At 47.0% G+C, this 21868-nt stretch overlaps 1 long non-coding RNA gene across 1 annotated transcript; it reads right to left on the reverse strand.

The window, feature by feature from the left end:
- Positions 1 to 773: 773 nt before the first annotated feature.
- LOC129715769 (uncharacterized) lies at positions 774 to 19882 on the reverse strand. The gene is made up of 3 exons (XR_008726553.1): positions 18790 to 19882; positions 2926 to 2984; positions 774 to 2225 (listed from the first exon to the last, which is right to left on the reverse strand). It is a non-coding gene; the product is annotated as an uncharacterized LOC129715769 (long non-coding RNA).
- Between the last annotated feature and the right edge of the window lie 1986 nt (positions 19883 to 21868).

Consider the following 21868-nt stretch of genomic DNA (forward strand, 5'->3'; position numbering starts at 1 on the left):
TTCGACCAGCCCCGACCCGGGGTCTGATCACCCGGCGCTGAGATTCCCCCCCCCAATGCAGGGGCTTGATCACTCCGATGCGGGAGGCCCGATCATCGCCTACGGGAGCCAAGATTGCCCCACCGTGGCCCCCAACGGCAGGAGAACAAAGAAGGGAAGAGATTGCATTTTTTTTGTCTTCCATCACAGTAAGGAATGTGGAGGAGTAACTGTGGTGGATGTTTATGTTAAAATGTATTTTGTGTGTTCTGTTGCTTTTTATTGCTATGACTGTATGCCAAATGAAATTCATCGTATGTTGACCCTCTTTCAAGACTAAAAATATATTTGTGAATGTTAGTGTGGGGTCCACTGAATCCCAGGACTGAAAGCAAAGAACAACCTATACTTAGCTGAGCCAGACACCACATGTCACATTTATTCGTGATATAAGATGGCGGACTGCGGGGGTGATGCGCCGTTGTGTATGGCTGCTCCTCCTGCAGTCCGTCCTTTCACCCTTTTTTATTTTTATTTTTAGTCCTGTTGGAGGTCTTCTTTTATGTGGTGGGTGGGGGAGGGGGAGGGGAAGGGGGAAACTATTTTAACCCCAGTCCTACCTGGTCGGAGATGCGGTTTTTTCTCCGAACCGCATCTTCGTCCTCTCTGTGCGGCCTACAGTCGAACTGGAGCAGCGCTGGAGCGGCGTTTCCTGCCGGGACTGCAGCTTCGACGGCGGTGTAGATGCTGGGACACTTACATGGAGCGGGCGATGCCTTACCGGATCGCCTTGCTCCGGGGCACTGTGACCGCCGACAGCACCGCGGAGCCTGGGATCCGAGATCGCCAGAGTCGGAGGTTCGGCTGGCGCGGCCTGTGAACTTTGGTCGTTGCAGTCTTCGGGGGGGAAGCGGCCGCTTCAGTCCGAGCCGCTGAAGGATGTTCACCCGACGCCGATGATCCAGCTTCGCGGCAAGAGGGCCTGAAAACATCGGGTTGGCTGAGGAGGCCAGATATAGGCCCCGACATCGGGTGGACTATGAGGGGGAGAACTGGATATTTTTAGTGCCTTCCCTCACAGTGAATTCTGCTGTAGGGGGACGTTTCATGTTGATTTCTATAGTGTACTGTGTCTGTGTCTTTTTTCTTTTTCTCTTTTTTTGATTTGTATGGATTTATTGCATTGATCTGTTCAATTAATTTAATCAATCTCTGTAAAGCACTTTGGTTCAAATACTGGTTTTGTTGAAAAGTGCTATATAAATAAACATTATTATTATTATTATTATTATTCCAGAAGCCCCTTTACATACACTCTCAACATTCATAACCAGTGGGTATATAAGGCCTATTACTGCCTGTGACCTTGGAGTTGTTATTGACCTCTTGTGGCTGGACCTTTTCGTGAGGCTGTTGGCGAGTCGCCAGCGGTGAGATAGGCTGCATGCAGAACCAACGTGGGCGTGAAGGTACCACATTAGATCCTGCCTCCAACAGCAGCGATGAAGAGTTTTCTAAAAAGCAGTAATTTCGATCCGGTAGAAAATAAAATGCTAATGTAGACCCACTCAGTTGATTCATAAAAGCGTATTCTCACTTGTCCTTTATCCTGGGAATAATCCTGGGAATATCATCAAAGACACCACATACCCTGCACACAAACTGTTCACCCTCCTACCTTCCGGTAAGCGCTACTGCAGCATGCGGAGCAAAACCACCAGATTCAAAAACAGCTTTTTCTCTCAGGCCATCAGACTACTCAACACACTTAAGAAAATTCCATGAACAGTACCCAAACAAAGACAAACAAACTGTGAAAATAACTTTGGCTCAATGTCTCCAGTACGGAATTTGCACTTTTTCTATATTGCACCTTTCATTGTTGCACCCTGTTTAAAATACCTCAAAGGTTGTGCTACATTTTGGCATACTGTGAATATTTTAATATTTTAAATAATGTATGTCTATTGTCTATTTTTATTGATATGTTGTCTGTCTGTGTTTTTAATATTACTTGCACATTTGGAGTATGGGGAAACGTAATTTCGATCCTATGTGTAACTACTGTTGCATAATTGAATTGACAATAAAGTTACTTTGACTTTGACTTTGACTTTGACTAAGTTCTGTTCTTACCTTTATGACAGGATTTCCTTCGGTATTCTTGCCATTTTCATTCTTAAAAGGAGGCCGAAAGATTCTGACTCCTTAGGGAAAAAGAGTGCCACATCTGCCACAGTGCTGCTCTGGAAAAATACAAACTGTATCTCAATAACCATATAATAACCATATAACCATATAACAATTACAGCACGGAAACAGGCCATCTCGACCCTTCTAGTCCGTGCCGAACACATAATCTCCCCTAGTCCCATATACCTGCGCTCAGACCATAACCCTCCATTCCCTTCCCATCCATATAACTATCCAATTTATTTTTAAATGATAAAAAACGAACCTGCCTCCACCACCTTCACTGGAAGCTCATTCCACACAGCTACCACTCTCTGAGTAAAGAAGTTCCCCCTCATGTTACCCCTAAACTTCAGTCCCTTAATTCTCATGTCATGTCCCCTTGTTTGAATCTTCCCTACTCTCAGTGGGAAAAGCTTTTCCACGTCAACTCTGTTCCACGTCAAATAGTTTGGCAATTGTGTATATATCTAATGTATTTGAGTTAAAAATGGAAGCATATCACAAAAGTGAAAATTAGGAGAGTAAATTTGCACTTCAAGAATAACAGATTGCGAACATTTGTTAAATTTACCAAGTATCCCATCACGCCAAAGATAAGTATAAAATCTCTCTTGCAACAGATTCCATAGGTTAACGGCCAAATTGATTTGAAAAACAATTATATATTTAAAACAAATTTAAATTACGTTTTGGATTTTTTGTCAGAGGTTTAGGTGTCCAATCCTCATCTGAAACGCTAAATTCACATACTTGGGTTTGATGCCTTCTGCTCCAATTTGTCATGGATTCTGGCTTTGGTTCATTCAATCCTGTGAAAAATAAAACATATTCATAATCTGTTATGGCCGACTTCATTAAACTTACCCGTGCAAAATATCTGTGGATACATCACTTTGCAATGTTATCATTATAACTATATCCTTCAGAGCATTCATGCTATTATTCAATTGATCATGTCTACTTGATGAAGACAGCAAACAACCTTAAAATTATTTTTCAGATTTAAAGAAAACTCGACCAGCATGAAGAATATGATGGATGAGTATGTATATATTTCCAGGTGAGAAATTGCAATGACCAATCATCCAGTTTGACTCATCTCTGTGGGAAGGCTTTTAACCTTTTTCTGTGGTTTGTATGGAAACTTATTATCTATTTAATGTAAAGCACTTTGGTGTCAATGTGAGTTGACTTAAAACGTGCTATATAAATAAAACTTACTTACTTACTAAGTAAAATAGATCAGAATCCTTCTTTCCATTCCTCCAGGTTTAAAGTAATTGACGATAGACAATAGGTGCAGGAGTAGGCCATACGGCCCTTCAAGCCAGCACCGCCATTCAATATGATCATGGCTGATCGTTCAGAATCAGTACCCCCCGTTCCTTCCTTCTCCCCATATCCTCTGATTCCGCTATCTTCAAGAGCCCTATCTATCAGAACTGAACGAGGAGGAGGACTCAAATGCAGGCTCAGACACAGGGCAGATCAGTTTACAGAGTTTAATCGGTCCAAGTCGGTACACAGGTAAGCAAAAACGGAGGCAACAGTACCATCAAGGAGCAGGCAAAAACAGTGGTCGAAAAACAGGCAATGGTCGAGATAACAAGGTCAAAAGATTTCTAGAGCTGGCACGAGGTGATACGAAGTAACACACACAGCGAACTGGCAATGGGCTTAAATACACAGACTAACAGGGCATAACGAGACACAGGTGAAACACATCAGGGCGGGGCCAACAATCACACGAGGGGAAACGACCTGACCGGAAATGGAACCTGAAACGAGAGGAGATATAACCATATAACAATTATAACAATTACAGCACGGAAACAGGCCATCTCGACCCTTCTAGTCCGTGCCGAACACATAATCTCCCCAGTCCCATATACCTGCGCTCAGACCATAACCCTCCATTCCCTTCCCTTCCATATAACTATCCAATTTATTTTTAAATGATAAAAACGAACCTGCCTCCACCACCTTCACTGGAAGCTCATTCCACACAGCTACCACTCTCTGAGTAAAGAAGTTCCCCCTCATGTTACCCCTAAACTTCAGTCCCTTAATTCTCAAGTCATGTCCCTTTGTTTGAATCTTCCCTACTCACAGTGGGAAAAGCTTTTCCACGTCAATTCTGTCTATCTCTCTCATCATTTTAAAAACCTCTATCAAGTCCCCCCTTAACCTTCTGCGCTCCAAAGAATAAAGCCCTAACTTGTTCAACCTATCTCTGTAACTTAGTTGCTGAAACCCAGGCAACATTCTAGTAAATCTCCTCTGTACTCTCTCTATTTTGTTGACATCCTTCCTATAATTAGGCGACCAAAATTGTACACCATACTCCAGAATTGGCCTCACCAATGCCTTGTACAATTTTAACATTACATCCCAACTTCTATACTCAATACTCTGATTTATAAAGGCCAGCACAGCAAAAGCTTTCTTTACCACCCTATCTACATGAGATTCCACTTTCAGGGAACTGTGCACAGTTATTCCCAGATCCCTCTGTTCACCTACATTCTTCAATTCCCCACCATTTACCATGTACGTCCTATTTTGATTTGTCCTGCCAAGATGTAGCACCTCACACTTATCAGCATTAAACTCCATCTGCCATCTTTCAGCCCACTCTTCCAACTGGCATAAATCTCACTGTAGACTTTGAAACTCTACTTCATTACCCGCAACCCCACCTATCTTAGTATCATCTGCATACTTACTAATCCAATTTACCACACCATCATCCAGATCATTGATGTACATGTCAAACAACAGTGGACCCAACACAGATCCCTGTGGCACCCCACTCGTCACTGGCCTCCAACCTGACAAACAACCATCCACCATTACTCTCTGGCATCTCCCATTCAGCCACTGTTGAATCCATCTTGCTACTCCACAATTAATACCCAACCATTGAACCTTCTTAACCAACCTTCCATGAGGAACCTTGTCAAAGGCCTTACTGAAGTCCATATACACAACATCCACTGCTTTACCCTCGTCAATTTCCCGAGTAACATCTTCAATGTGCTATTTGCTATATGCTATTTGAGTGCAGCTAAGGAGAGCTTGTTACCGCATTTAGCCAAATGGTCAAATATATAGAAAGCCAAATAGGACTCTCCAACAGTTTATACCCACTATTAGCCTCTTCACCATCTTTTCTCGTTGAAATGGGTTGTTGTGAAAATAGTCGATAAAGTGGCACGAGTCACTTTATGTTAACTAGCCGAAGGTTGAGGTTGGTCATATAAACTTGGTTCAGCTCATATATTTAATACCTAGACTAGCCTACTTGAGTCCATTGACTTATTAGGAGGGGGCGGCGGGGCGGTGTCAGTTACATCTAAGGCAATGGGTCGTCATTCTGGCATGGGTAATTTTGTATTTCTCAAGCCGTGATTGATCATCTAAACCTGATTTTAGCTGGTACCTTTAATATCTAGGCCAGTCTAAATTGGCCCATTTAGGCGGTCTGGTAGGCCCAATGCAGCAGATAATTGATCTGTCTTAGGTCTCCAAGCTGTAGTAGATCATTTAAACTTGGTTTAAACTGGTACCCACAATATCCAGGCTAGCCTAGTTGGATTGCAGGGTCTAGGGTGTCTATTTTTGCTGTCCAGTACCTGTAGTGCAGCGGAATATTTTTCTGGCCTAACCCAATCAACGAGAAAAGAGGGTGAAGAGGCTAATAGTGGGTATAAACTGTTGGAATTCAACTTGTTCACGGCATTATTTGTTAGTGGTACATTGCTCGTCTATGTGCTGGCCCGTTTTTTAGGTCCTTCGTGGGTGGTCTGGTGGGTCTTTGCAGCGGCAAAAATGTCTGCCGTAAGTGTTGTTGATATAAACGCGGCAGTGAGCACACCATGGTGGTGGATTGAAGTGGTACTAATTAGCACCCGTTCTTTCGCCTCTTGGGTGGTCCCCCAGGTCCAGACGCAACGGGTGGTACCCCTGCAGACTCCCAATTCCGTTCATTTCAGGTGATCCCCTGCACACTACCATAGTCAGATATTGGTACCTAGTTCGTCTAACCTAATGTCTCTGGGCTGACGGTCTAAGGGAGACCACTGCACTCCGCACAACCAGACTTTCGCCCTCTCTCTGTACACATCCATCCATGTTGACTTCCCCAATCTTCACTTTCACGTCTCCTTCCCACACATATTCCCTTTATCCCCAGACTTCCTCTGGTACACCCTCCAATTATCTTCACTATCGGCTTCTCAAGCATTTGCTCTTTCTCCATACTCTAACACTGAAGGGATCTTTCTCTGCCCATCTTATTCCCTCTCTCATATAACCATATAACCATATAACCATATAACAATTACAGCACGGAAACAGGCCATCTCGGCCCTACAAGTCCGTGCCGAACACTTATTTTCCCCTAGTCCCATCTACCTGCACTCAGACCATAACCCTACATTCCGTTCCCGTCCATATACCTACCCAATTTATTTTTAAATGATAAAATCGAACCTGCCTCCACCACTTCCACTGGAAGCTCATTCCACACAGCTACCTCTCTCTGAGTAAAGAAGATCCCCTCATGTTACCCCTAAACTTCTGTCCCTTAATTCACACACACACACACACGCACGCACGCACGCACGCACGCACACGCACGCACGCACGCACGCACGCACGCACGCACGCACACAACCGAAACACGCACCCGACCTCACACATAAAATCACAAGAACTCAAATATCTGTCTGTCTGTCTGTCTGTCTGTCTGTCTGTCTATCTATCTATCTATCTACTCCCTCCTACCTACCTACCTACCTACCTACCTACGTACTCTACCTACCCACCTACCTACCTACCTACCTACCTACCTACCTACCTACCTACCTACCTACCTACCTATCTACCTACCTACCTACCTACCTACCTATCTACATGTCTGTCTGTCTGCCAGTTTGTCTGTCTGTCTGTCTGTCTGTCTGTCTGTCTGTCTGTCTGTCTGTCTGTCTGTCTGTCTGTCTGTCTGTCTGTCTGTCTGCCTGCCTGCCTGCCTGCCTGCCTGCCTGCCTGCCTGCCTGCCTGCCTGCCTACCTACCTACCTACCTACCTACCTACCTACCTACCTACCTACCTAGTGCTGGTGGGTGTGAGAGTGTGTGTGAGATGCAGGGTGTGTGTGTGTGCGAGAGCTGGCTTTTGTGTGTGTGATGGAGGATGTGTGTGTGTGGGATAGATGGAGTGCGTGTGTGTGTGTGAGATGGAGGTTGTGTGTGTGTGTGAGATGGAGGTTGTGTGTGTGTGTGTGTGTGAGAATGAGGGTGTGTATGTGTGATGGGTGTTGTGTCTGATAGAGGGGTGTGGTTGTGTGTGATGGAGGGTGGTGTGCGTGTGAGCCCACCAGCAATGAGTGAGTGATTTGCCAGCCCACCATCCGCGAGTGAGTTAACTGCCAGCCCACTAACCATGAGTGAATTACCAGCCCACAAGCCGTTAGTGAGTGAACTGCCAGCCCACCAGCCGTGAGCGAGTTAACTGCCAGCCCACCATCCGTGAGTGATTGAAATGCCAGCCCAACCGCCGAAACTGCGTGAACTGCCAGCCCACCAGCCGTGAGTGACTGAACTTCAGCCCACCAGCCGTGAGTCAGTGAACTGCCTGCCCACAAGCTGTGAGTGAGTGCACTATTAGCCCACAAACAGTGAGTGGATGAACTGCCAACCCAGCAGCCGTGAGTGACTGAACTGCAGCTCACCAGCCGTGAGTGACTGAACTGCAGCTCACCAGCCGTGAGTTACCTGCCAGCCCACCAGCCGCGAGTGAGTGAACTGCCAGCACACCATCTGTGGTGACTGAACTGCCAGCCCACCAGCCGTGAGTGAGTTATCTGCCAGCCCTCTAGCCGTGAGTGCCTGAACAGCCACCCCACCAGCCGTTATTAACAGAACTGCCAGCCTACCAGCCGTGAGTGATTGAACTGTCAGCCCATCAGCCGTGAATGACTGAACTGCCAGCCCACCAGCCGTGAGTGATTGAACTGCCAGCCCATCAGCCGTGAGTGACTGAACTGCCACCCCACCAGCCGTGATTAACTGAACTGCCAGCCCACCAGCCGTGAGTGAGTGATCTGCCAGCCCACCAGCCGTGATTAACTGAACTGTCAGCCCACCGGCCGTGAGTGATTGAACTGTCAGCCCATCAGCCGTGGGTGACTGAATTGCCAGCCCACCAGCCTGGATTGAGTGAGTTAAATGCCAGCCCAACCGCCGTGAATGACTGACCCGCAAGTCCAGGAATCCATTCGACCCACAATGTCCAGACTAACCCTCTGTAAACCAGTTCCTTTGGCCTACTCCCCCCCCCTCCCCCACAGGCCACCAATATTGGAATTGGTGCAGATGTGGACAATTACGTTCGGGGACCAGCCCACCGGTGTGAACATGGGACCCAACGAGTGAGTGAATTGCCAGCCCATCAGCCGTGTGTGACTGAACTGCAGCCCACCAGCCGTGAGCTAACTGCCAGCCCACCAGCCGTGAGTGACTGAACTGCCAGCTGCCAGCCCTCCAGCCGTGAGTGACTGAACTGCCAGCCCACCAGCCGTGATTAACTGAACTGTCAGCACACCAGCCGTGAGTGAGTGAATTGCCAGCCCACCAGCCGCGAGTGAGTGAAACGCGAACCCGCTAGCCGTGAGTGAGTGAACTGCCAGCCTTCCGGCCGTCAGTGACTGAACTGCAGTCCACCAGCCGTGAGTTAACTGCCAGCCCACCAGCCGTGAGTGACTGAACTGCCAGCCCAGCCGTGAGTGAGTGAACTGCCAGCCCACCAGCCGTGATTAACTGAACTGTCAGCACGCCAGCCGTGAGTGAGTGAATTGCCAGCCCACCAGCCGTGAGTGAGTGAGTTAAATAACAGTCCAACAGCCGTGAGTGACTGACCCGCAAGTCCAGGCAAGTCCAGGAATCCATTCGGCCTGCAGTCCATACTAGCCCTCTGGTAACCAGCCCCTTCAGCCTACAGCACCCATGATAGCGCTCCAGAAAGCCCTCCCCCACAGGCCACCAATATTGGAATTGGTGGAGATGTGGAATATTGCGTTCGGGGACCAGCCCTCCCGTGTAAACTTGGTCTAGTATTCCCCAACATTGTCTCACAAAGAAAAATTCACACGCATTCACACACGCAAACATTCTCCCCCACACATACTAATGCTCATACCCTGGTACGTACACTCACGCACTCACGCAGACACAAACACAAGCAAATACAGTCTGCACACGTACACATTTTCTGATTCAGAGCAGACGGGAGTGTTCCCGGTGAGCAGGGCCGCCCTGGTCCACCGCGGACGGCGTTTGGGTGCGGCGCCTCGGTGGCGAGGAGGGAGCCGTGAGCAATGGCAGAGCGCGAGGTGGACCATGGGAGAGCGATAAAGGCCGCAATACCGAAGGGGGGGGGGGTGCGGCGGCGGGCAGGAGGATAGAACTCAAAATGTGGCGAGACTTGTGTACTGCCTAGCTGAGGTCTGATACATGACTTTACCGGGTTGTCTGCAAAACGAAGTATTTCACTGAACCTGGGTACACGTCACAATAAAGTACATTGAATCATTGACATTATTGCAAACGCATACACTTACACTTTTTACACGCACAAATACTCCAACTGATTTGCACAATCTCACATATTCACACTTAAATGCGCGTGATAACACACTCATGCATGGATACACGCAACACACACACACACACACACACAATAAGCAATGCGAGTCAGGATGCATATCTGGAGAAGTTTAGTTTCGTTTATTGTTACGTGTCCCGAGGTACAATGACATGCTTTTGCTGCGGAAAGACAACAAATGATGACAATGGAGCTATTTACAGTGTATAGATACATGATACGGAGATAAGGTTCAGTGCAAGGTAAATCCAGGGAAGTTCCATCAAGGATCGGCCGTGGATCACAATAGAGATAGATAGGAGTTCAGCACTGGTTGCGATTGGATGATTCAGTTGCCTGATAACAATGTGGAGGGAACTGCCCTTGAATCTGGAGGTGTGCGTTTCCACACTTCTCTATCTTTTCCCTGATCGGAGAGGTGAGAAGAAGGAATGACCAGGGTGAGATTCGTCGATTTTGCAGCTGGCCTTGCCGAGGCAGCGAGGTATAAATTGAATCAATGGAAGGGAGATATAGTTTGTGCAATCGTTTGGGTTATGTCTACAAGTTGCTGCAATTCCTTACTGTCTTAGATGAAGCATCTTCATCTTGCGATTGAAACTAAATCCAAAGGAATAGTTAGATCTCAAGCCGGGTGTTGAGCAGCCAGGTTGTTGCCTCTGTTGGCGTCAATGCCAGCCAGGCCCTGACAGAGCACCATTTGGTGGGTTGTAGAGCAGGCATCCAGAGATGACATGGTTGGCTGTCTGTTGTTCTGCTCCACATTCACAGGCTGGGCTCTGGCGGAGCCCCCATCTCCACACGCTGGCATTGAAACGCCAGCTTCAGTACCAAGTCTGTTGACCTGCACCCATGCTCATCTGGGGTGGTCAGACCCTGGACAGCTTTTATCTGGTGAATAGATGTAGCTGTGTAATGGAGACGAGGTTGTCTTCCACTCATGTGACCACTCTGTTACTATCCAGTGTGCGTTTGCCTCAATTGGCTGGATGATGCTAGGAGTTGTTTTCCACGTGGAGCAAAGGGGTGACGGGACTTCAGTCGGGGTGGCCTCTGCTCTCTGCTGATAGCCTGATGGAGGAGGTGATCTGGGTCTACAGCACGATGAGATGATGTCAGAGTTGCTGTTTGCCTTCGAATCCATGCAGGCGGAATGCCTTCAAGTATAGGGAGCTTCTCATCTAGAGTAGGTTGAAGGCACCCAGTGATGGTTCACAAGGTGCTGTTCAGGCTCGTGTCTACCAGGCGAGTATGTCTACTGCTACTCCATACGTGTGCGCAGTACTCAGCCGAGGCATACACAAGCGCCAATGCAGAGGTGTGAAGGGTTGATGGGCTGGCTCTCCAACTTAGCGACCGACTCAGCTTTACTGAGCTGGCCAGATGGAGCTGTTCCCAAACCAAGCTGCGATGGTTTTTGATAAAATGCCTTATATGGTGCAACTGTAGATGTTGGTGAGAATTGTAGGCGTCATGTCGATAAACATATGCCTTCTCAGAACATGAATAGGTGACGCTTTCGCTTGGGACCGTTCTTCAGACTGATTCTGGTAGGAAGGGGAGAAGGCTGGAGCAGAGGGAGGCAGGAAAAGGGGTATTGAATGATGTGCGGCTGCAGATTAATAGGGTTTTATAGTCGTGTGGTTGATACCTGAGATTCAGCAATAAAAATATTAATAATAATAACAATAATATTAATAATAATACACTTTCTTTCAGACTCGAGGTCCAGACAAGGGTCAACATTATATTAAAATTACATTGCATGTAAAAAAATATCATAAAGTACATATCAAATCTTAGTATATCACTTATAAAAGCATTATAACTTATATGTTAAAAACAACACAATGAATAAATTAAAATCCAGAAGAAAAGAATGATCAATGTCCTAAAACAAGAGAAGGATTCCAGTGTCTCCACAACTGGGATACGTAGCGTGTAGTGCTAAACCTTATCTTTGACACGGCCACAATAATCACATTTTAGTCATTTATCCTGCAAATGAATTTATACATATGATTTTACTTCGGAGTCACGTGAGTGACTACGTGAAGAGCCCGCCTCAGGACGCATGTGCGCCATTACGTTTCAGCAGGCAACAGCGGCAGGCGGGAGACAGGGCTCCCGCAGAAACGAGAAAAACTAAGCTTTAGGTAAGTACTTACCTTTATTTTAACAGCCCCTTCGCGTCTGCTTGTTCCCCGCAGGGCATGCAAGCGGCCCCCTTGGACTCCGGGCGAAGTTTTTTCCGTTCGCAGGAGGGGGGAAAAGACGCCACCAGGACCGCACTCACGGTGGACCATAGATGGGAGCTGTGCCGGTGCCGGTAACACTCCACAGGGGCGACATCGAGAGAGCGCAGGAAGACGGCGCTTGCACTGCGTTGGAGGTTCCCCTCAGTCCTCGCTCGCCCTCGAGAACTGGCCAGGTGAGGCAGCCAGGCGGGCGGGCGGAGGCTTCCGACCATTCGGAGCCGGTGAGGGGACCCACTACGCAGTGCTGGCGTTGAGTGCGCTGCAGCCCGAGTGCAGGTGAGCAGCAGCCCGAGTGCAGAGGAGAGAGAGAGCGAGGACCGCTAATCAGCGGCCCACTCCCGACACTGCACCAAGCCGTCAGCATCAGCGGCGGGCTGGGGGGAAATGCTGCACCTGCCCGCTCGACGGAGGAAACGTCATTGGGCAGCAACAGGCGGTAGGACCGCTTAGCGGGCGGTCCGCTAACCCGACACCGCGACCGAGCCTGCCCACTAGCGCTGAGCAGCGGGCTGGATGTATGTAAAACCGGGCGGTGGTGCCGACATCGGACTGGGACGTCTCTCCACCCAGGAGGGGGAGAGACAGCCGCCTGAGGTGCAGGAGCGGCTCTTGGGCATTGGAAAGGTGAGTTTGCAGTTGTGTTTTATTGCAGGTTTCAGGAACACAACGCAAAAAACTCGCAAAGAGAAACTGCCCCGCTCCAACTCTACCAGCGGGGCAGCAACCGGCGGCAGCGTCGCTCGCAGAGTGGTTTTTCGCTATCCCTGAGACCGAGCCAAGCCCAGTCTCGCCAGAGCCAGCACGGCGGACTGGGAAAGCGGCCAGGAAGCCAAACGGCCGGTCGTCTCCGATTCGTCGGAGGGGGACATGTCTCTACCAAAGCAGAGAGAGACAGCCGCCTGAGCTGCATTTAGCAGCTCCTGGAGGAGAAGGTCCACCGGGAACAGCAGCGCTCCCGGCGAGACAGGACAGGCACCTCCTCCATAGTGTCGTGTCAGGCACTGCCCTTTGCTACCCTCATACCACGGGTTGGAGCAGGAGGCTAGCATTGGTGACCAGGGCAGGGCTGGTCTGCAAATGGGGCAGGCGGACAAAATCGGGAGTATGCATGGGGTGCAGGATCAGGAACAGCTGTTGGGTGTTGTGGACCGCTTCGTAGCAACCTCGCGGGCTGGAGCACCGCCCGAGCCAAAAAATGGCAGCCAGCACAAACCTCTACTGAAAAAGGTGCTCGCCGAGGTGCTGCAAGAATATACAGCACCAGAGAACTGTGAGGCCCTTAAGGGGAAAAAGCCTCAAACAGCAAAATCTGCGAATGTGGGGGCCCTTATGCGGGCATAAAAACCCAAGCTACAGCGGATCCGAAGGCTCCTGACGTCAGCTATCACAGCCTATGCTCGTTCGGTGGAGACAACGAAGATGAACACATACCAGCAGAAAGTGCTGGTATTAAGGTGTACCACACAATTCGAACTAAACAATCTCCGAAGGGAAATATAAGACCTGCCCTCAATCTCAAAATTTGCAGGCTTGAGCAAAGCCCCAGCTGCGGAGGCAGACTCACTGCTATTTGGGAGAGATCTGAACAAAAAGCTGAAGGAGATGGAAGAGGCATCAAAAACCTTCGGCATCATGAGGGCAGGCCCCGGGACGAGCAAACCACGACTTCCGATACCCAAGCAGCAGCACCCCACGGCATCCACCAGTCGACGTCTAGAATATGGGACTGGTGAACGCTTGGGGCCGCATTATCCCCAAAGATCTTTTAGATCAGGGCCCGCCGCGGACCCCCTGGAAAATGCGCCCCCCCCCCCCAACGTCGCCAGCACATCCTCAGAACAAAAGGACTCAGAAAACAGAAAACACAAAACCGCCAATAACCGTGGAGGTAGGTGGGTCTGGTTCCTACCAGCATATAGAGCGCTTTCTTGGACTATCTTGGCTTTCATATTAATTCAGTCCACGTAACTATAAGGATGCCAAGAGACAACATAGTTGAATTGGCACAAACAAGCACAAAGTAATGGTCAAACTACCAACTACTCGACAAATAACAGAGTAATTGGGAAAAAAAATGGTACCATTTCTGTCTACATCATTCAGATGTTAGTATCAAAAACAACATATAGGTTGTCATTGAGCATCTCATGAAGTTACCCACTGAAGTAATATCAGAAAGACAGTGGTGGGGTTACCACTTATACTGAGCATTAATTATCTAAAAAATGTTCGGGTGAATTTTATGAGTTTTAAAGCACTTGCATGTATGGGTATAAATAGACTACACTATGGAGGTGGCCTATATTAACCATATGGCAGCATAAAGTCGGTATCATATGAGAAGTTGGTCAAACCAATTTGGCAATGGTATATCCATAGATGTATTTGACTATCAACAACTTACTTGGGCGGTAAGCAAAATACAGTGACAGACACCAGGTCACATAATATTAAGGACCACATCAATTAGATGTTTTCATATAAAGTTAACAAAACTATTAAGCTATATGATGCAACAGATATTAATGCATTTCATTGTCGCTGTACTGTACACTGACAATGACAATTAAAATGGAATGTGAAACTGATATCGATTATTTGCATTAACGCTATATCACCAGGTGTTCGGGGATGTCCTATGTATGTCGCGGGGGGAAACCAGACCCTGGGGCAGTGGAATCCTCATTAAAAAATTTCTCTGGGACAGATAGTTCCAGCAGAAAGATCGTCAGCTATATATATTAACTTTTCTGACCTATAGGTCATGTTGTCATTCAAGAATGTATTTATAATATTGATAGACAAATGCGTTCACGCTGCATTGGTGAAATTAATTCTATGTATTTTTCCCTTCTGCCTCACCAATCGAGAACAACGCACAGTATAATAAGGGGCAGAAAACGCTAGTGTTAGTTGTGTACATGCCCGCTAACATTAGTAGTGGATTTGCGGATGGCATCAAAGAGGAAATTTCAAATGCGTGCAACGAAGGTAAAACAGTTATAATGGGTGACTTCAATCTACTTATAGATTGGGTGAATCAAATTGGCAAGGGTGCTGAGGAAGAGGATTTCTTGGAATGTATGCGGGATAGTTTTCTAAACCAACATGTAGATGAACCAACGAGAGAGCAGGCTATTCTAGATTGGGTATTGAGTAATGAGGAAGGCTTAATTAGCAGTCTTGTTGTGCGTGGCCCCTTGGGCAAGAGTGACCAGAATATGGTTGAGTTCTTTATTAGGATGGAGAGTGACATTGTTAATTCAGAAACAAGGGTCCTGAACTTAAAGAAAGGTACCTTTGAGGGTAAGAGACGTGAATTGGCCAAGATAGATTGGCAATTGATTCTTAAAAGATTGACGGTGGATATGCAATGCAAGGCATTTAAAGATTGCATGGACTACTAGACTACTAGAGGAGGGGCAGTGTTGGACCTCCTGTTAGGAAATGAGACGGGACAAGTGGCGGAGGTATGCGTTGGGGAGCACTTCGGGTCCAGTTATCACAATACCATTAGTTTCAACATAATTATGGAGAGGGTCACAACTGGACCCAGGGTTGAGGTTTTTGATTGGAGAAAGGCTAACTTTGATGAGATGCGAAATGATTTAAAAGGAGTGAACTGGGACAGTTTGTTTTATGGGAAGGACGTAGAAGAGAAATGGAGGACATTTCAAGGGGACATTTTTAGAGTACAGAATCTTTATGTTCCTGTTCGGTTGAAAGGAAACAGTAAAAATTGTAAAGAGCCCTGGTTTTCAAGGGAAATTGGACATCTTGTTCGGAAAAAGAGGGAGATCTGCAATAATTATAGGCAGCATGAAGTAAATGAGGTGCTTCAAGCATACATACGTTACAAGCAAACATGCAAACATTTTTTGCTGACTGGTACATGCAAATAACAGGGTACTATGCACACATTCCACTTAGGCAAGATGTGAAACCTATTTCATTGTCGACCAAGAACTGTACTATATGCACTAAAGCAACAAGTGGAGGTAGAACTCGACAAATTAGGGCGTAATGGAGTACTCGTGAAGAAAGACCAGATTAACTGGGCAACGTCAATTGTGGCCGTACCCAAGACCGACAAAACTGTTCGAGTATGTGGTGACTACAAAGTCACAGTCAACCAAGCCGTTGATGACAAATAACATCCGTTACCAACCTCGCAAGATCTTTACGCAGAAGTTAGCGGAGCAAGAGTCTTCAGTAAACTGGACTTGTTTCACGCTTATGCCCAACTCAATGTTGACAAGGAAAGTCAGCAGTACGACTATCAACACACATTAGGACTTGCATTCATGTACAAAGCTGCGTTACGGTGTGAAATCCTCCCCAAAACATTTCCAGGCTGTGATGGACAAAATGTTACAGGGCATTCCACACTGAGTGTACAACCAGGATGACCTGTGATATTCACAGAATGCACGGTAGAACATCTGGAAATCCTTGAGCAACTTCTCACACGACTGAACTGCCACAATGTCAAACGGCGACAACGTAAATGTACATTTGCAGTCAATGACAGTCTACCTTGGACTCAAAGGAGTTGACAACAGACTTCGCCCAGTGAAGGCGAAAGTTGAAGCAATAGTAAATGCTACAAAACCCAACAATGTGTCAGAGTTACGATCATTCCGTGGGATGGTGAAGTTCTATGCACGATTCCTTCCAGATTTAGCAACTGTGCTAAAGCCACTACATACTCTGCTATATAAGATGTGAAATGGTCGTGGGGAAAGGAACTGTAACGTGCATTTGTCATCTGCAAAGAGAACTTAACAATGGCAAACTTCTTGTTCACAACGATACGACACGCGAGATGAAACTTGTCGGTGATGCTTCAAGTTATGGTGTAGGTGCATTGATCTCCTACATAATGAATGACGGGCAGGAAAAGTCTATTGCTTTTGCATCCTACACCCTGTCATCGAGTGAACGCAATTATGTGGTTCTTGTCCTGCTGGACCTATCTGCCTCCTTTGATACAGTGGACCATGGTATCTTAATATCTCGGTTACAGTACCTGGTGGGCATTTGTGGCAGCGCCCTGGGATGGTTCAGGTCTTATCTGGCAGACAGAACTATGTGTGTAAGCCTTGCTGGTTTTGAATCCTCCTCCGCTCCTCTGTCATATGGGGTTCCACAGGGCTCAATTTTAGGGTCCCTGCTTTTCTCACTGTACTTACTTCCTCTGGGTTCCATTCTTAGAAAGCATGGCATCTCTTTAATTGTTATGCTGATGATAGCCAACTATATATGCCGCTGAGGAAGGAAGATGCCTTTTCTGTCAAATCACTTCTGTCTTGTCTTGAGGACATTAAGTCCTGGATGGCCCTAAACTTTCTAAGATTTAATGAAAAGAAGACAGAGGTGATATTGTTTGGTCCAAATGGCTGCCATGAACCTCCGCCTGTTGACTTCGGTCCCCTGGCATGGTCTGTGAAGCCGACAGTTTTGGACCTGGGTTTTAGGATGGACAGTGATTTTAAATTAGATCATCAAATAGGCGCGGTGGTTAAGTCCAGCTTCTTTCACCTAAGGCAGCTGGCAAAGGTGAAGCCCATTCTTGAGCGGCAGCATTTTGAAACAGTAATCCATGCCTTTATCACATCTAGGCTGGATTGCTGTAACGCGCTCTATTTTGGTGTTGCTCGATCTTCCCTGGCTCGTCTCCAGTTGGTTCAAAATGCTGCTGCTCGACTTTTAACTGGAACTCGAAAGAGGGAGCACATATCGCCAATTCTGGCCTCCCTCCACTGGCTCCCGGTGTACTTTCCAGTTCATTTTAAAATTATTTTATTTGTTTTTAAATCTTTAAATGGGCTCGCCCCGCCTTACCTCTCTGAGCTGCTTCATCCATACGCTCCTGCCCGGCGCCTCAGGTCAGCTGATCAGCTGCTCCTGGAGGTACCGAGGTCTAAGCGGACGCTCAGAGGGGATAGAGCCTTCTCTGTTGCTGCTCCGGCGCTATGGAACACTCTGTCGTTGCACATCAGACAGGCTGTGTCCATCTTCAAAACCATATTAAAACACATTTATTTCCTTGGCTATCGACCCTGCTTGAGACTTTGCTCATATTTTAGTGCTTTTAATGTTTTTAATTTTATTGTTTGTACTCTCTCTTTTAATGTTTTTATTGTCGTGTAAAAATGTTTTGTCCATGATTAGTCATGTACAGCACTTTGTTGCAACAGTGGTTGTTTTTAAAGTGCTCTATAAATAAAGATATTATTATTATTACATATATATTCACACACACACATATATTCACACACACACACATATATTCACACACACACACATACACATATACATATTTTCACACACACACACAGATATACATTCCCACACACACACATATATTCACACACACACACATATATATATTCACACACACACACACATATTCACACACACACACACATTCACACACACACATATATATATATATATGTATATATTCACACACACACAAAACACTAAAATACACTGTGCAAAACTAATTTTTTTTTAAACGTATTTTTATACTCATATTCCTGTGCAGCTGGAGGACTGCTCCAACAAAATTTCGCTGTCTTGTACAATGACAATAAAGATTACTATTATTATATTCAAATCCTGCGGTAGAGTCTTTTGCTGAAACAAACTGCTGCTATTAAATAACGTCCAACAAACACATACTTACCATATAGAAAGCAGCCGAATATTTGAACGAATCTTCAAATCCTGTTGTAGTCTGTGGCTGAAAGACAATGCAGCTTTTGCTGAAAGACAATGCAGCTTTTGCTGAAACACAATACAGCTTTTGCTGCAACAAACACACAACATTTACCAGTTCTGTAGAATTATTCAAGACCTCGTGCACTCCGCCTTCAGCAGGCAGCGCCATCTTGCCTCCGACCGGAAATGACTTCATCGCCGCCATCTTGCCTCCGACCGGAAATGACGTCATCGCCACCGGCTTACCGATCATCAGAAACGACGTCATCGCCGCCATCTTGCAACCGCCAAAATCACAAAATGAGCGCCAATTTTAAATGTAAACACAGTTCTGGTCCAAATAAAAAGCTTTATTCCGCGTGAAAACGTTGCAACAGGTGCATTTCAATTTACATAAACATTTCAAAGACAATACGGACATCATGCTTTAGTCACCTGAAGACGGGTATACAAATGCATTTCATGTTCAATACACATTTCAAAGACAATATAGATAGACAAATTTGCAAATGCTTTTTATTTTCAATACAAATTTGCCAAGAAACTTCAGACCATGGTGAATGGTGAACAACAGACCAATTGGCTGAAAAAGCATATGCAGGGGACTCACCTTAGAGTAGATCCGCAGCTCAGAGAGCCGTGACCTTTTCACTTCGTGGTCCGGAAGAAAGTGATTGAAGCAGGACACTTCCTGGTTTTATAGTCCCTCCCTCCCCCTGCTGCCAACGGGGGCAGCAGAGAGAATGGGGAATGCTGTAAAAACATTAATATCTCGATCATATTTCATCGACGGGTAAAATGCGGCAGAGGGGGGCTCTAAGCGAGGTGGCCAAAAATGATGGCCGTAGGTGGCGGCGTTCTCTCGGAAATCGCACCACAGATCGCCAAAAGCGGTCAAGAACAGAGTTTTAGTAATATAGATTTAACGGTAAAACTAACCATGTACCTGGTGTTTTTGTCTCCTCTCCTCCCCTCCACTTTTCTCGTACCCCTATCCGGTCAGTCTACCCACCCAACACCATTTCCTGCCTAATGTGGATTTCCTTCAGTTCCTTCGTCACCCCACATCCTCTGGCTACTGGTACGTCAGGAAGATTGTTTGCGTATTCCTTAGTGAAGACAGATCCTGTTCAAGTACCTGTTCAAATCATCTGCCATTTCCTTGTTTCCTATACTAAATTCACCCGCTTCTATTTTCAAGGACTCTACATTGGTCTGAACTATGTTTTATTCCGCTTCACATACCTAAATAAGCTTTTACTATCCTGTTTTATATTCTTGTCTAGATTAGCTTCGTATCTCATCTTTTTCCCTGTATTCCCTGTTGTTCTTTAAACATTACCCAATCCTCTTGCTTCCTGCTCATCTTTGCTACGTTGTACTCCTTCTCTTTTATTTTCATGACGTCCCTTGTTAGAGACGGTCGCCCCTTACTCACTCACTCCCCTTGGAATCTTTCTTCCTCTTGGGAATGGACGGATCCTGCACCTTCTGTATTATTCCCAGAACCACCTGCCACTGTTGTTCCACTCTCTCTGATCCCTGCTAGGGTATCTTTCCAGTCAACTTTTGGCAGCTACTCCCTACCCTCATGGCTCCGGCGGTGAATGTCAGGAGCCGGAGCCCGTAGCGGAGAGACTACGGCCGACTCTGGGATGGATGCGCTCAGGGCGGGGATTTATTAATGAGCCGAAGCACTGAGGTGAGCGGATATTTCACCGCGCACTTCACCTGCTCCCTGAACTTGTACTGGGTCACCGCGTAAATAAACGTGTTCGTGCAGCAGCTGAGATTACTCAGCAAATATCCGGAATGGCTAAAGATCCATTGAGAATCATTCATGTCATTTCCAATTCCTGTGATCTGATAATAGATGAATTCTACAACCAGCGTCATCCACAGGAGGATGAAGCAGCCGGAGATGGTGAAGAGTAAAACCATAGACCTCCTCCTGCTCTCCATCTCCGGGTCACTGCGGTTCTCCCCCTTGCTCTCACCCCTCAGCCCCTTACGGACCCGACTGGCCACTAAAATGTGGCGGACTGTCAGAGCGTTGAGCAGCAGGATTACAGCGAAAGGGAGGAACGGAGTTAAAACCGTGTCGAACCAGTCAAATACCACCCACCCGGGGTCAGTGAAATAACTGTCTATCGTGTTACAGCCCCACGGGACATTGTCGATGATTCTCCAGGATTCCAGTGTGAAGTAGCGGGGAACGTTTTTCAGACAGAGTAGAACGCCGGCTGTTGCCAGAACCGCAGCCGCAGTTTTCCCGCTGCAATATTTAGTTTTCAGCTTCTGGCAACAAATGGCGACAAACCGATCAAAGGTGAAAGTGACGGTGAACCAGACAGAACAGTCTGTAGCTGCAGAGGACAGTACAAGGATAACACGGCACACAGGGGTGATGGACAGGAAACTCCAATAAAAGTAATGATATCGGAGCTGATACAAAATGACCTCGGTGATCAGGACCAGTAGATCGGCCGCTGCCATGGCCACCAGGTAGCGAGTGGTGCAGGTGGAGAGGCCGCACTTTCCCCGGGCCAAGATCACAATCGCCACTAAATTCACTGCGGAAAGACAAGGGAACGGACACTGGGCATTTATTCAACACGGTCTCCGGGGCTGAACACCGGCTCGACTTTCAGCTGAAGGTCAGAAGTTTTGGTGACGGTGCGAGGCTGCTGCAAGTTTAACAATGTCAGAGCCGGCGCCGACTGTGTCCGACCTACCTGCCTGCTTCTGGGGAGAAAAGACAAGGCGACGGGTGGGGTAAAGGGCGGGGAGGAAACGAGCAGCCACCCGCTAAAATAGGCGCAATGTTCCTTTCTATAGTTAACCCTGCTGCTGCTCATAGTCTCTGATGGGGCCGGTTTCACATAGTTCAGACTGAAGAAGGGTTTCGTCCCGAAACGTTGCCTATTTCCTTCGCTCCATAGATGCTGCTGCACCCGCTGAGTTTCTCCAGCACTTGTGTCTACCTTCATAGAGTTAACCGTGACCGGCCGCGTTTAACCAGGGCTCTGGGAACTCGGCATCTG

This window comes from Leucoraja erinacea, unplaced genomic scaffold (genome assembly GCF_028641065.1).
Source record: "Leucoraja erinacea ecotype New England unplaced genomic scaffold, Leri_hhj_1 Leri_1389S, whole genome shotgun sequence".
NCBI classification, from domain to species: Eukaryota; Metazoa; Chordata; class Chondrichthyes; order Rajiformes; family Rajidae; genus Leucoraja; species Leucoraja erinaceus.